The following is a 12,998-nucleotide window of genomic DNA, read 5'->3' on the forward strand; positions in this document are numbered from 1 at the left end:
CTTGATTTTCCAGACTTTACATTGGTGGCTGACGACTTTTTTTATAGCCAAAATTGATAAAATGAAAAGGATTTTTTAAGGACGTTCTCAAATTTCCAACAATATAAGGCTTTTCTTATTTTGACTTTAATAAATAATTATTATTTATTTTCTAATTGAATTCTAACAAAAGTCCTGATTGATATACTGATTGAAAAATACTCATAACTTTCAAACCGCATAACATTTTTTGAATCTGAAACATGCATCATATCCTATGCTTCGTCTACTATAGGGAAAAATTAAAAAAAATTGAATTTCATAAGGTATTGACCAAGTTAAGGTGGTCAGACGTAGGAGTTTCTAAATTTCTGAAAATCTGTAGTAAAAAATTCATAAATAATTATTTACTTTATAAAAAATTATAAAAAAATATGTGTCACATCTGGACATGAGTCTAATACTTATATTATAAATCTTATAAAAAAATATTATGATTTGATTGTGATTAGGGTGGTCAGACATACACCTACTTCTTATCTTTTTCCTGAAATTTTTGTACCACTGCATTGAAATTTGAAATTTTCATCAAATAGAATTTTTTTTTTTCAAATAACAAATAGTATCTTAGAAACCACATTCAATTTTCTATAGATTTTCTTCTTACGTATTTTAAAAATAATGTTCATAACTTATTCAATTTTTCATGTCAAGTTGCAAAACTCTGATTTTTTGAAATTTCATTGCCACTTAAGGGCCTGTTTTGGCACACCATGATCCTGCACATACCCCTAGAATAAAAATCTTCCTACAATGAATCTCTAGAATTTCTCAAGGAAGCAAATCTAGATGAAGCAACAAGTGATGGAGAAGTTTCCTCACCTATATATGTGGCAAGTAGAATGATCATCCCAAGAGGGTCTATCCACACAAGATGGGAAATAGATCTCTTAGTATAATTCATAAATTCTTCTTATGTAAATAGCCAATAGGAATGAGTTTAAGGAGATAGGAGAATAGATCCTACTCTAGGCAATAATTCTCAATCCCTTGCTCTAAACATAAATAGCTCTATAAGATTATTATGACAATAGAACAATGGAAATAAATACCAAATCGCAATGAACTTAACAAAAAGTTGAAATTTATATTAAAGTTCATGATTACAATACCCCATGAATATGAGAACACATATATAAAAATCCACTTGATTTTAGCATTTTATTTATTTTGTGCATAGGCAAGTGTTTCTTAATTTAGCACTTTAACAATTTGAAGTTACCATTGTAAAGGAGGTTATAGAAGAAGAGTGTCATAGTTGTAGAAGGAATGTGTATTTTTGTGAGTAATTGTTTCTTGAGATACACATAAAATATTTTAGAAAATTTTATTATAAGGTAAAAACACATGAAATCAACTCTAAAAAGACCCCAATATTGGTAACAAAGCCAATAGTCAAAACATAAAAAAAATTGCTATCATCATAAAGGAAGGGAGTGTAGGGTAGAGGAAAATACCTTCCATTACGGTTGATATAGAGAAAGGGGAGCTCTTCAAAGGACCTCAAGCCATGAGTTAGCAACTACCATGCTCTAGGGAAGTGTCCAAAAGATCACTAACTCCACATTGACTAAACAAAAGCTAACCAAATTGCAAAAGTTGAGCTTCCTAAAAGAAACAAAGAACACCCACTCTAAGCCAACCCAACACACCAAAAGGGAAAACATGAACACACAAAGGACCAACCCTCAAAGACAACCTCCTCTTTCTCATCCTCCAAGCACAACCTACACCATTGCCAAATCCCTCCAAATTGCAATTGCAATCACCTGTACCCTCTCCATGTCTACCATTACTTAGGGTTTTAGCTCCTATAAAACTCTAAATATGTTAAGGTATAAATATCTAATCACTGTTTTAAGCGTTCATTTTTCACCAAAAATATATGTACTAAATTTTCTCCATAATTTTTTTATATTTATTCAAATTAAAGAAAAAAATTACATTCTATATTAAAAATATTTCAACATCGATGGTCCAACATGCCCATTTTTTGACTTTTTAGAATGTGTCCACTTTGAAAATTAGTAAAATATAATATTTATTAAAAATTTAAAAAAATACCTAGATACTAGTATATGACCGTAATAAATTTTCTATTGAATGGATCTCTTAAATAATTACAAAAATTTAAAAATAGGGTTAACACATACAAAAATATGTTATATTTTTGAGTAAAAATCAAGACTACTTCTTGTTCTCTTGAAAATTGATCCTCTTAGTCTCCACAATTAAAAAGAAGAAGTTTAGAAATAATATATTAAGAATAAAAATGTTAAATCATTTGTTGAATTCAACTTCTGCTAATAAAAAAAAATTGGACAATTATGATCCTTTGAAGGGCCCTTAATTTCGGGCACTTACACATTTTTCTTTTATACACTTCTAGATTGTGATTTTTTTTAGAAATTTTTAAATTCATCTTCAATGTGAAAAAATAATATATTTTTAATATAAGGTAAATTTCTATTTCGTTTTATCTCAATTACAACATTCATTTTGTCCCCATTGTTTACTTTTGAGGTAGATGATGATAAGGTGGCTATGAAGTTTTAACACCTCTAGGAAATTATCAATCAATGAGAGAATTTATAATGAATTATGAGATATATTTCTCTTCATAGATCACCTGAAGGTTCATCATTTCCCATTTCCAAATGAAGAAGATAATCTTAAAACTAGAACCATATCTCATTTCCTCATTATCTATTAACAAATAAACTCCATCATATTCAAATTCTATTGGGGGATTTTAGTTGATTCTCTCCTTTTCCCTATATGGCATGAATAATTCCACTATTGTGTCTCTCCAACTTAGTTGAGTAGTGTCTGGGCATCGTACTATCTTATACTCTCAAGTTGGGGGCTTAGCTAAATAGACTTTGTTGTCTCTAAATCTTCTATAATAACCTTTTCTTAAATTTCAATGGGTCATGCATATTAACTAGCAACATTTCATTACAAACCTTTTTAAATATACTCTAATATGTATATTAATGACAAATTGTGAAAAAGTAATCAAGTTAGTCAACATTACAGTTAATTACGTAAATGAGAAAAAGAAATGACCATAAATATTGACACAATGAAGATACCATCTATATTATAATATTAAGTGAAATTTATAGTAGATGTTTGAAATTTATATATAAATATAGACAAACAACCAAATCAAATTAATTTTTTTTTAAATTTTATTCTTAAAAAATGAAAGAGAAAAATGATAAATCATATTTATAATTAGTATTTTTCTCTTCTAAAATTAAAACTCATTTTTTTAAGAATAAATAATTGTATTGATACACTTCAAAATACAAAACTTTGTGATAAAAACAATTAGAGATTAAAATTAATCTTAAATAATACATAAATATTGAATTCAACCATATGTTTATGTTTGAACCGTTTCAAAATTGGCATTCGTTTATGGTAGAGAAAGCACTATTTAAGTTTGTTATATGTAAGCATTTGTAGGCAATAGACAATTGATCATCAATTGATAGGTGATATATTTTTTTTTTTGAACTTTTCTTCTAAAAACATGAAAGAGAAAAATGATAAATCATATTTATAATTAATATTTTTCTCTTCTAAAAATAAAACTCATTTTTTTTAAAGAATAAATAATTGTATTGATACACTTCAAAATACAAAACTCTGTGATAAATACAATTAGAGATTAAATTTAATCTTAAATAATAAATAAACATTGAATTCAATCATATGTTTTTGTTTGTACCATTTCAAAACTGGCATGTGTTTATGGTAGAGAAAGAACTATTTAAGTTTGTTATATGTTAGCATTTGTGGGCAATAGACAATTGATCATCAATTGACAGGTGGTGTTGAAGCATGCAAGTTTTAGAGGGTATAACACACATTTGACATCACTTTCTGCATCTACTAGCTAGTTCTTATTTGTCTTACCAAGAATAAAGAAGAATGAGATTGATAACATCTCTCAATTTCTATGGAAGATGGCCAAATTCTTGATTTTTCACCTCATTTATTCTTACTTTTTATTTGTTTGTTTGTTTGTTGGGATAGAACAATACTTGCACCTACCATGGTAAAAGTTGTAGGGGCTTCATGAAAGAATATTATATTGTTATATTGAAAAGAATGATTTTTAGTTTTTTTAAATAATAATTAAATAATATTTTAATTTTTATAATTTATTGTTTTCATATATATTGTTTTAATAATCTCATTGGTTTAGATAGGAGTTTTTGTAGTCTATTTTTTATTCAATTATATAAGTTTTCTTTGTATTCTATTTTTTATTCAATTATGTAAGTTTACTTTGCATCATGTACAAGACAATTGGTTCATATCACACATATCAATCCAATCCCAAATTAATAAAGGTTGATAATTTAGTAACCTAAGTAAGAATAGAGGAGATAAAGTGAAGTAAGATATCAAATATTTTAAAAAAATAGAAAGAAAGAAATAAAATACTCATCATGTGTAAATATAGAAAATAAACTAATCTTTTCATGGTGAGTGTGTGCACTAAGATGGTGTGCAAAAAAGTGGACACATGCCCCCAAAAAGTTGAAAAACAGCAACTGCGTTCGTGGTTTTAAAATATTTAAAAACCTCGTACACGGTTGTTGTGCCCGAGCCTACAGGGACAAAATTGCATACACGATCCTTTAGGAAATAAGACCGTGTATGCAATCCTTTAGGAAATAAGATCACACACATGGTCCTTTAGGAACTAGGACCTCGTATGTGGTTTTAGTTTCTAAAGGACCACATACGTGATCCCTGTCAATATTTTTTTTGATAGTCGACTGTATTCTTTTCTTTTGCGGCCGAGATCGAGTTTAAGGGTTTTTTTGGTTCCAAACCGCACACATGCTACATATTTTCACATCGAGACGCTATATAAAGAGGTTGGTTACGCATTTTTTTTTTTTTTTGCACATTTGATAAATTTTATTAACATTTTCAATTTAAATTCGTTCATTTTGATTAGTTTTTTTTTTTGTTACCAATATAAAATTCTGAAAATTTAGAACCACAACAAGACGCACCTCAAAACCCACAAAAAAATCCCTCAAGATACACCTCCAGCTCCTCCTTTAGACCCTACAATAGCTACACAGGAGGATTTGCTTAATCAGTTAGGGAAAATTTTTGTTAAAATAACTAGATTGATTAATAGATTGAAAACATTTGAGATTGAGCATCATTTATCCCTTTCCTAGCCTAGAAACATTAGCTAGTAGTGCCACTACAGTTTTGAGTCAGATTACAAAATGGGAAAACTAAAGGGATAAGTGTCGCACTTATTATGCTGATGGGTTATCATATGATGCAGTGAAAAGAAAAAACATAAGTAAATCACAAATATGTGCTCTTTTTGTTGATCCTAGAACTGGCGAGTCCTTACCTCTTAATGCAAAGAGGTTTCCCATACATTGGTGTACCAATGTGTAGATGAAGAATATTTTTTGGAATAGGTGGTGGATGGTCTTTGATGAACCACCTTGTAATAATTTTGAGGTTCCATTATATTTTTTGAGGAAAGTATATTGTGAGTTTTTCCTCAATGAGCAGCCTCATTATTTTGATATGAGAGAGTTCCATGGTAGAGATGGTGGCTCTATCCAAGATAGACCTAGATCCCGTAGGGTAATAGACCCACAGAGTCATCGCCCCATAACACCCAAACCCAAGGTGCATGCAATGGTACCAGTAGCCCTGAAAGAGTAAATGAAGCTACAAACTCTTCATGCGGCCACAACATTGATTGATGCGATCATCCAGCATGGGACACAGTTAGCACACCCTCTTGGCCCGAATGATGATCCATTAACTGAGGCAATTGGTGTTGGTCAACCCATTGAGCATGCGTGTCCCAATTTCTCAGGCATATGCACAAGGATGGATGTTAAGGCCTGTGCAGTTGGTTCCACGTCCCATCTATGCATGATTTATGGGAGAAGATGTCAGACCCGCATGACTGAGGATGTGGCACTGACGAATAAATTGATGGACATGTTGTTTGCTAGTCAGCTACAGACACAGGTGTGTTGATTTGAATTCATAACATTTTATTTATCAGTCACTTAAAACTTATAATTGTAAATGAATTTTCATTTATAGATCGATTTAAATTGATACAAACAATATGCATTTCAGGATGTAGCAGTGGGTGTTAATAAACCATCTGATATTCCTCCTACAGTTATTGCAGCTGCAACTTCAGTGCCTGAGGTATAAATTTTGTAACATGTTAAAAGAGAATAGTACTTTGAATTTTAAAAAAATTATAACATATACTAACTCTCTTTAATGCTTGACAATTTTTTGTTTTGTAGGTGTTGACAGGGGACTGTTGAGATTTTTAATTGCAATTGAGTTTGGAATACTAATTCACAACTCAGGGACTTTTATCCATACTAAGCAACCCTTCATCAACTAGAAGCTACATTTAATTATCAACCCAAGGACGTGAACTTGAAATGAGACAACACTGCATATGCACTATGGAAGCCTTCTATGCTATCAGAATAATAAACTGAATTTAAAACATGACAATGCTAGAAATAAAACTAACTACACAGCAGTGGCTACAGGAAGATTGGTCATTTGCAACAACAATGGCTGCAGGAAGACTAGTTATTTGTAACAATAGTGGTTGTAGGATGACTGTTCTAAAACTAGTGAAATCAAATATGTTGAAAACAAAACCTATCATAACCAACTCACTAATTAAATTAAAGCATAATAAATAAAAATCTAAACTATGATGAAATCACAGTTCCTCAAGTGACCCTTGCTTGAGTTGCTTCAATCTATCATTAGCATTCCATCTTCAATAAACAAGATTAAATGCTCAAATAATCTTCTTATTGTAAATCACATATTACATGGACATGTATCAGACTTGCTGATTGAAATTGGACATGGACACCATTAACGAGATTCAACACTAACTAGATACTCTCTACACTATCCTCAATACTACTTTCAACACTATTTTCTCACAACTCAATAAGATCTCACATTAATGCTTGAGGCTTGAGAATTGGAGTAATTACTAACTCAACAACTTATTACATATGTCATTTCTCCTATGACAAAAAGGAGATGACTTATTCTATTCATGGCTGATAATACAGATTAAACTAACAAGAGTTGAGAGAGTTCTAATCATCTTCGAACTCTACAACTATAAAGTACAATCATGGTTGAACATGTGTACAAAACATATTATAATTATTTATGAATCAGCAAATATTGTTTCCACAAGATTATCCAATATTCCTTCACTTTAATAACTCCAAATACAAAAACTCATGAAGAGGTAGAAGAGTTCAAGTTGAATTAGAACTCAATCCTTAACTCCTGCCTGGAAATCATCTAGTTTGTCTTAGTCAACTTCTGGTGAATTTTGATCATTAACTATTGTGAATAAGCTCAAATAGTTTAAAAAAAATTTATATCTCCTTTTAATTTTTCCAGATCATTTTGAAAATCTTAATTTCGTTAAGAAACGAGTGAGATATGTTCGTTTTACTAAAACTGGTCTTTTGACTTTTTCTGCACTTTCAATCAGCTGCTACATCTGTCAATTTCCAACTTGATCCTCCTCATTTCTATCTATATGAATGACTAAAACCACTCAAAAACAACATGTTAATCCTTCTTAAGTAATTTACATTCAATAATAACCATTTATTATAATATTTTATCATCATTTAGCATCAACTAGCTAGACACATGATATATGCGTATCAAACATCATTAATCCTAGTTAATGATTCACAAAACCAGGGTAATGTTTAAAAATGACTTGGAAGGACATTATAAACATGAGGTAAAGTATCATAAAATATGAAATAATATGGTCAATTTATAGGCTCATCAGGGACCAAATGTCCCACATTGATGATGTCATGCTCTCAACGATCGATTTTGGCCTACAAAGCTATGCGGTATCATATTTTGTACACCTTATTTTATGTATTATTTTGATGGAATATGCAAGTCATTTAATTTTAGATTTGTTAAATTATGTTTAATATTATCTATTAATATCTCTTGTGTTAATTTTATTTGTTTTAGGGTACCCCCTCTGTGTCTAGGCCTCGTCCTTAGTGAAAGAAATTCTCAATGACGCCTAAACTTTGGAAGAAGGTAATTGAACACATTTTTAATTGTACAATTGTTTGAAAAGGTTGAAATTGTCTTAGTTGGAATTTGTAGATTGATTAGTATTTTTTGTTTGTTTTATATACAACGGCCATTAGGCTTTGTATAATTGTTGAATGCACCTGATACGCCCACGGATCAAGAGAGGGTAGAGGTATGTATCGCTACTTTATTTTCTCGATTTGATGATTTTATGCACGTGCACATGTGAACTTGTGATAAATTATAATTTTATCATTTTTCATATAGGAAATATCCATAGCTACTTCATCAATGGCGAGCCCTCCTCCATGTACTAGAGAAGCATCTCAGGCTTTGGTACAGTTTTGTTTTATATATTACATTAATTGTATTTAACTTACAATACTTATCATTATATTAATTGCATTTAATATTTAATAATTTTTCATGTAGGTAATAGCCACAACTACTCCATCAATGGCGAGAACTCCTTAGTCTACTGGAGAAGCATCTGAGGCTCCGGTACACTTTTGTTCTCTATATTGTAGATTTTTAATGTTTTTGATCTATATAGGTTAGTATATTGTATTAATTGTATTTAATATACAATAGGACCCTTCGCGGTTTGACCAAAACTTGGATCCTTTGAAGTTTGTGTTCAAGAAAACTCCTAAGACTGACAAGGAGAAGGCAAATAAGACAATAGATCCTAGATCAACAGATGAGGTAATGTACATTTCAATTGCAAAGAAATTATGATTAAATGCATAGTTATGTTGATAATTGTGAACTATTTTCTACAAAAGGATTCTAACTTGGCTTTTGAATTGTGGTTGTGCTACTATCTATAGAACCATGTACTGCATCAAAGAGGCTCAATTTTGATGATCCATCACAAGTATAGGATCATATAGTGTTAGTTGTGGTCATTGAATGACCAATACATGTAGATATATTCTACATTTTTATTATATATCGATTTGGACATGGCATATGCCACATTTTTGTAAAACTTGTATTGACTTGGCATACATGCCTTTTTTGATATATATAAATGTTGATATTCGATCCAATAAATGTGTATTGTGTTCATTATTGTGCATTTCATTGATATTGATTGGCATATTCAATACATACAAAATTTGTTCATTGTGTTGATTAGTGTGCATTTTGATATATATATAAATGATTCTTTATAATTGATACGATTTTTTTTTTCTCAAACTATTCGGTGCATTTGGTGGATGCCCTTTTATAAAGTTAAATGAATATTTGCCTATGTAATCAACAATATGAATATAAACAACAAAAATATATGATATAAAGTATTGTAATTGTGGAATCAATAGTTGATGTGCATTCACAAGTTTTAGAGCTAATGTGCATTTACAAATTTTAGGGGTAATGCCAGAGTCATGGCCCATACACCTCTAAAAGTCTTCCTTCCCAAGCTCTCTAACTGCAAACCCACCACAGGAAAGCCAAAACTCCCACTTCCAAATGTGGCTTATCTCAATGCCAAAACCAACCTAGCTAGCCCAATCTCTTTCCCATCATTATTGTTCAAATTTACTATACCACAATATCCTACCCCAAATGATAGTGAAACCAAATTGGTGAGATTTTTAGACCCAAGGATCTAAAGATCACAGAGGTTTTTTGGATGAAGCTTGGACAAAAGGTTGCAGTGGTATCAACTTGGACAAAAGCCTTTTTGGATAAAGATCCATTATCTTCTTGCTGGGCACATGATTATAGAAAGCAATTGAAGGTTGGTTATGGTCGGTACGTATGGTCAGTTGGTATGCTATTTGGGGTTGAAATGTTTGGTCTTGAGTGAATCTATATTGTTGTGACCTATTTAAAGCATGTTCCATGATTGAATGGGGTTTCTGGAGTAGGAGTGTGTCATTGGTGGGTTGAAGCAACTTAAAGTATAATCAAGAATGGTCATGATTGACCTTATCACAGCACATAAACTCAAAACCCTTAAGATATTCAAAACATAGTCACATATATTCATATATGATCAAAAATTAGTCACAAAACATAGTCACATATATTCAAAAAATATTTTACAAATCATATCATGGGCTTTTATACAAAATTTGGCATTTAAATATGTATGAATCAGCTCATTGCCATTTAAATATACAAAATTTGGCATCTAAATATGTACAAATCAGCTCATGGCCATTTAAATATACAAAATTATGCCCCTAAATATGTACAATAAATTAATATAGAACAATTCATTGATGATATATACAAAATTTTCAAAACGATTCTACCTTGAACCGTATAATCAATCAAGTGAGCCTTTTGGATCAGCTCTAACCCATATTATGCCAAGTATTGTCTCGTGGTCAGATTCACGAAATTTCCATAAAATCTTGTTATGAGGTCTACCACGATACTTAATCAAATAAATATTTGTTGCAGCAACAAGGTTGGAGAAATGAATAATATGTATGTGTTTCAAAGTCCTCAAACAACCAAACATTAGAATTCTTGATAGGGTATCTCCTAAGCCATGTGCCTATCATGACAACAAACCCTACTGGATACTCAATACCCTCTCCATCAATGATTGTGGTTGTCAATTTTCTCTTAGGCTCAATACAGTGACACAAAAAGCAATCCATTCCTTCTTCATTGTTCTCTTCTACAACAACTACATACACATAACTTGCATATTATAGAATGATAATTAATACCAAAAATAATGTTTGATGTAACAAAATGAGCCAAAAAAAATTCCTGCAATTAAATTTACCCAAAAAATCACCTAGTTCCACTAGGTCGGATACATGATTGAAATCAACTGATGCTTCCATCTGGTTCAATTGCAGTGCTTTGAGAATTTGATAGGTATCAATGGGAAGCAACGGTCTACAAGACCATTTGTCAACCCACTCTTGTGATTCACATTCTCCCCACAAAAAATACATACATGAAGAGCAAAAATATACAATCTGTCTAGTACAAATTGTATATGGTGAAAAGTGGAAACAACAATATTGAAAGGCTAAATGAATTCAACCACAAAACCCTAGCCTAACAATAACAAAGATCCACCATAACATATGAAGATTACCTAAGACAATGCAAATCAAATGAAATCACAAAGATTATACCATCACATGTCCAATAGGGTTTTGATCTCCACTCTTCCTATCTCCATTGATCTTGCTTTATATATTTGCTCTCAGATTTTATGTGCACAAGAGCTCAACAAAGAACGGAAATGTGGTTGCAAGTAGGATTGCACATGAAAGTGCAAAGGCATAGTTTAGTCAATTGATCAGGTAGTTAGTTAGGGTTTGATAATGAACGAAACATCTCCTTATATAGAAGACACCATAAGAAATGGAGGGATAAGATTGAGAGGTGTAAAAGATAAATGGTCGGCTATGATTAAAGGGTAGGTAAAAGAAATAATAAAATAATGAGAGGGTAGGTAGTGTAGGAGTTAAGAGATGCATGACATGTGTCATGGGTAGAAAAGGCTAATGAATTAATTAAATAATAAAAAATTATTTAATTAATAGAAGAAGTGGGATCAATTAAATAAATAAGAGTATTTATTTAATTTAGGAAAAAGATAATTTAAATAAATAAATGTATTTATTTAAATGAGAAATAATGCTAGAAGAGGATAATTGAATTAATTAAATAAATAAGGATTTATTTAATTAATAGAAGAATTAAGCTAAAGTAATTAAATAAATAAAATATTTATTTAATTAGACTGGACAATTTTAGGTGTCTACATTTTGCCCCTCTTTGAGACAATGCAGCTTGTCGCGTTGTTTCAAAGAAGATAATATGAACTGATACAAAGTTGCCCCAAGATGGGAATGATATGCCCCCTCGAGAGATTGGATGAAAATGTCTGAAAAGATCGCAGACAATCTCTCAATAAGAGAGAAAGACTAGAATTGACGGACCAGATAGAGTGACAGAGTCACGGGATAAAGAAAACTGACTCGGGAGACGAGGGCTAGGGCTAGGGCTAGGGCAGTCTATAAAATAGACCACGAGGGGAATACATCTTCATTGTCATCCACACATCCAAGAGATCGGAGTGCAGAGCGAGAATAGAGCAGAAACAGTCAGCAGCGATGGCATTGGTTCACAGATTTGATAGCGTTCGCCGATTTCAGAGGCCAACTAATGCAGGAGAGTCGGTAAGTACCTCAAAACCTCCTTGTACTTTGTTGTAATAAATGTTGTCATTAATGCATGCTAGGTAGTGCAATAAATGTGCTTTAGGTAATGTCAAAAAAAATTGAGGTGCGTTTGTACTGGTGCCAGGCGCGTCTAGGTTGGCTAGGCGCGTCTGTGTTTGTGCTAGGCGCGTCTGTGCCGAAAAAAATGTCTATGTCAAATGTGAGCATGTCTGCGTTGTGCAGGTGTGTCTGTGCTATGTGGGCACGTCTGTGTAGAGTAGGCATGTCTGTGCAGAGTAGGCGCATTTGTGCAATATGTAAGCGCGTTTATGTCATGAAGGCACGTTTGTGTCAAAAATGTGCATTTATGTCTTCTAGGGCAAATCGACAGTTCTGTGATGAACATATGCTATCGATTGGATAAGTTGCTGAGAGGATACACTCAAGAAGGTCCTCTAGAGAAGACTAGGGTAGATCGAGGCACTTTGTGATGAACAATGAGTACCAAGACATAGTACTTTGTGATGAACAGGGAGTACTAGTATGAGCAACACTTTGTGATGAACAGAGAGTACTAGTATGAGCAGCATTTTGTGATGAACAGGCTAGTATGAGCAGCATTTTGTGATGAACAGGGAGTGCAAATATGAGCAGCAC

Source organism: Cryptomeria japonica, chromosome 8 (assembly GCF_030272615.1).
Source record: "Cryptomeria japonica chromosome 8, Sugi_1.0, whole genome shotgun sequence".
NCBI classification, from domain to species: domain Eukaryota; kingdom Viridiplantae; phylum Streptophyta; class Pinopsida; order Cupressales; family Cupressaceae; genus Cryptomeria; species Cryptomeria japonica.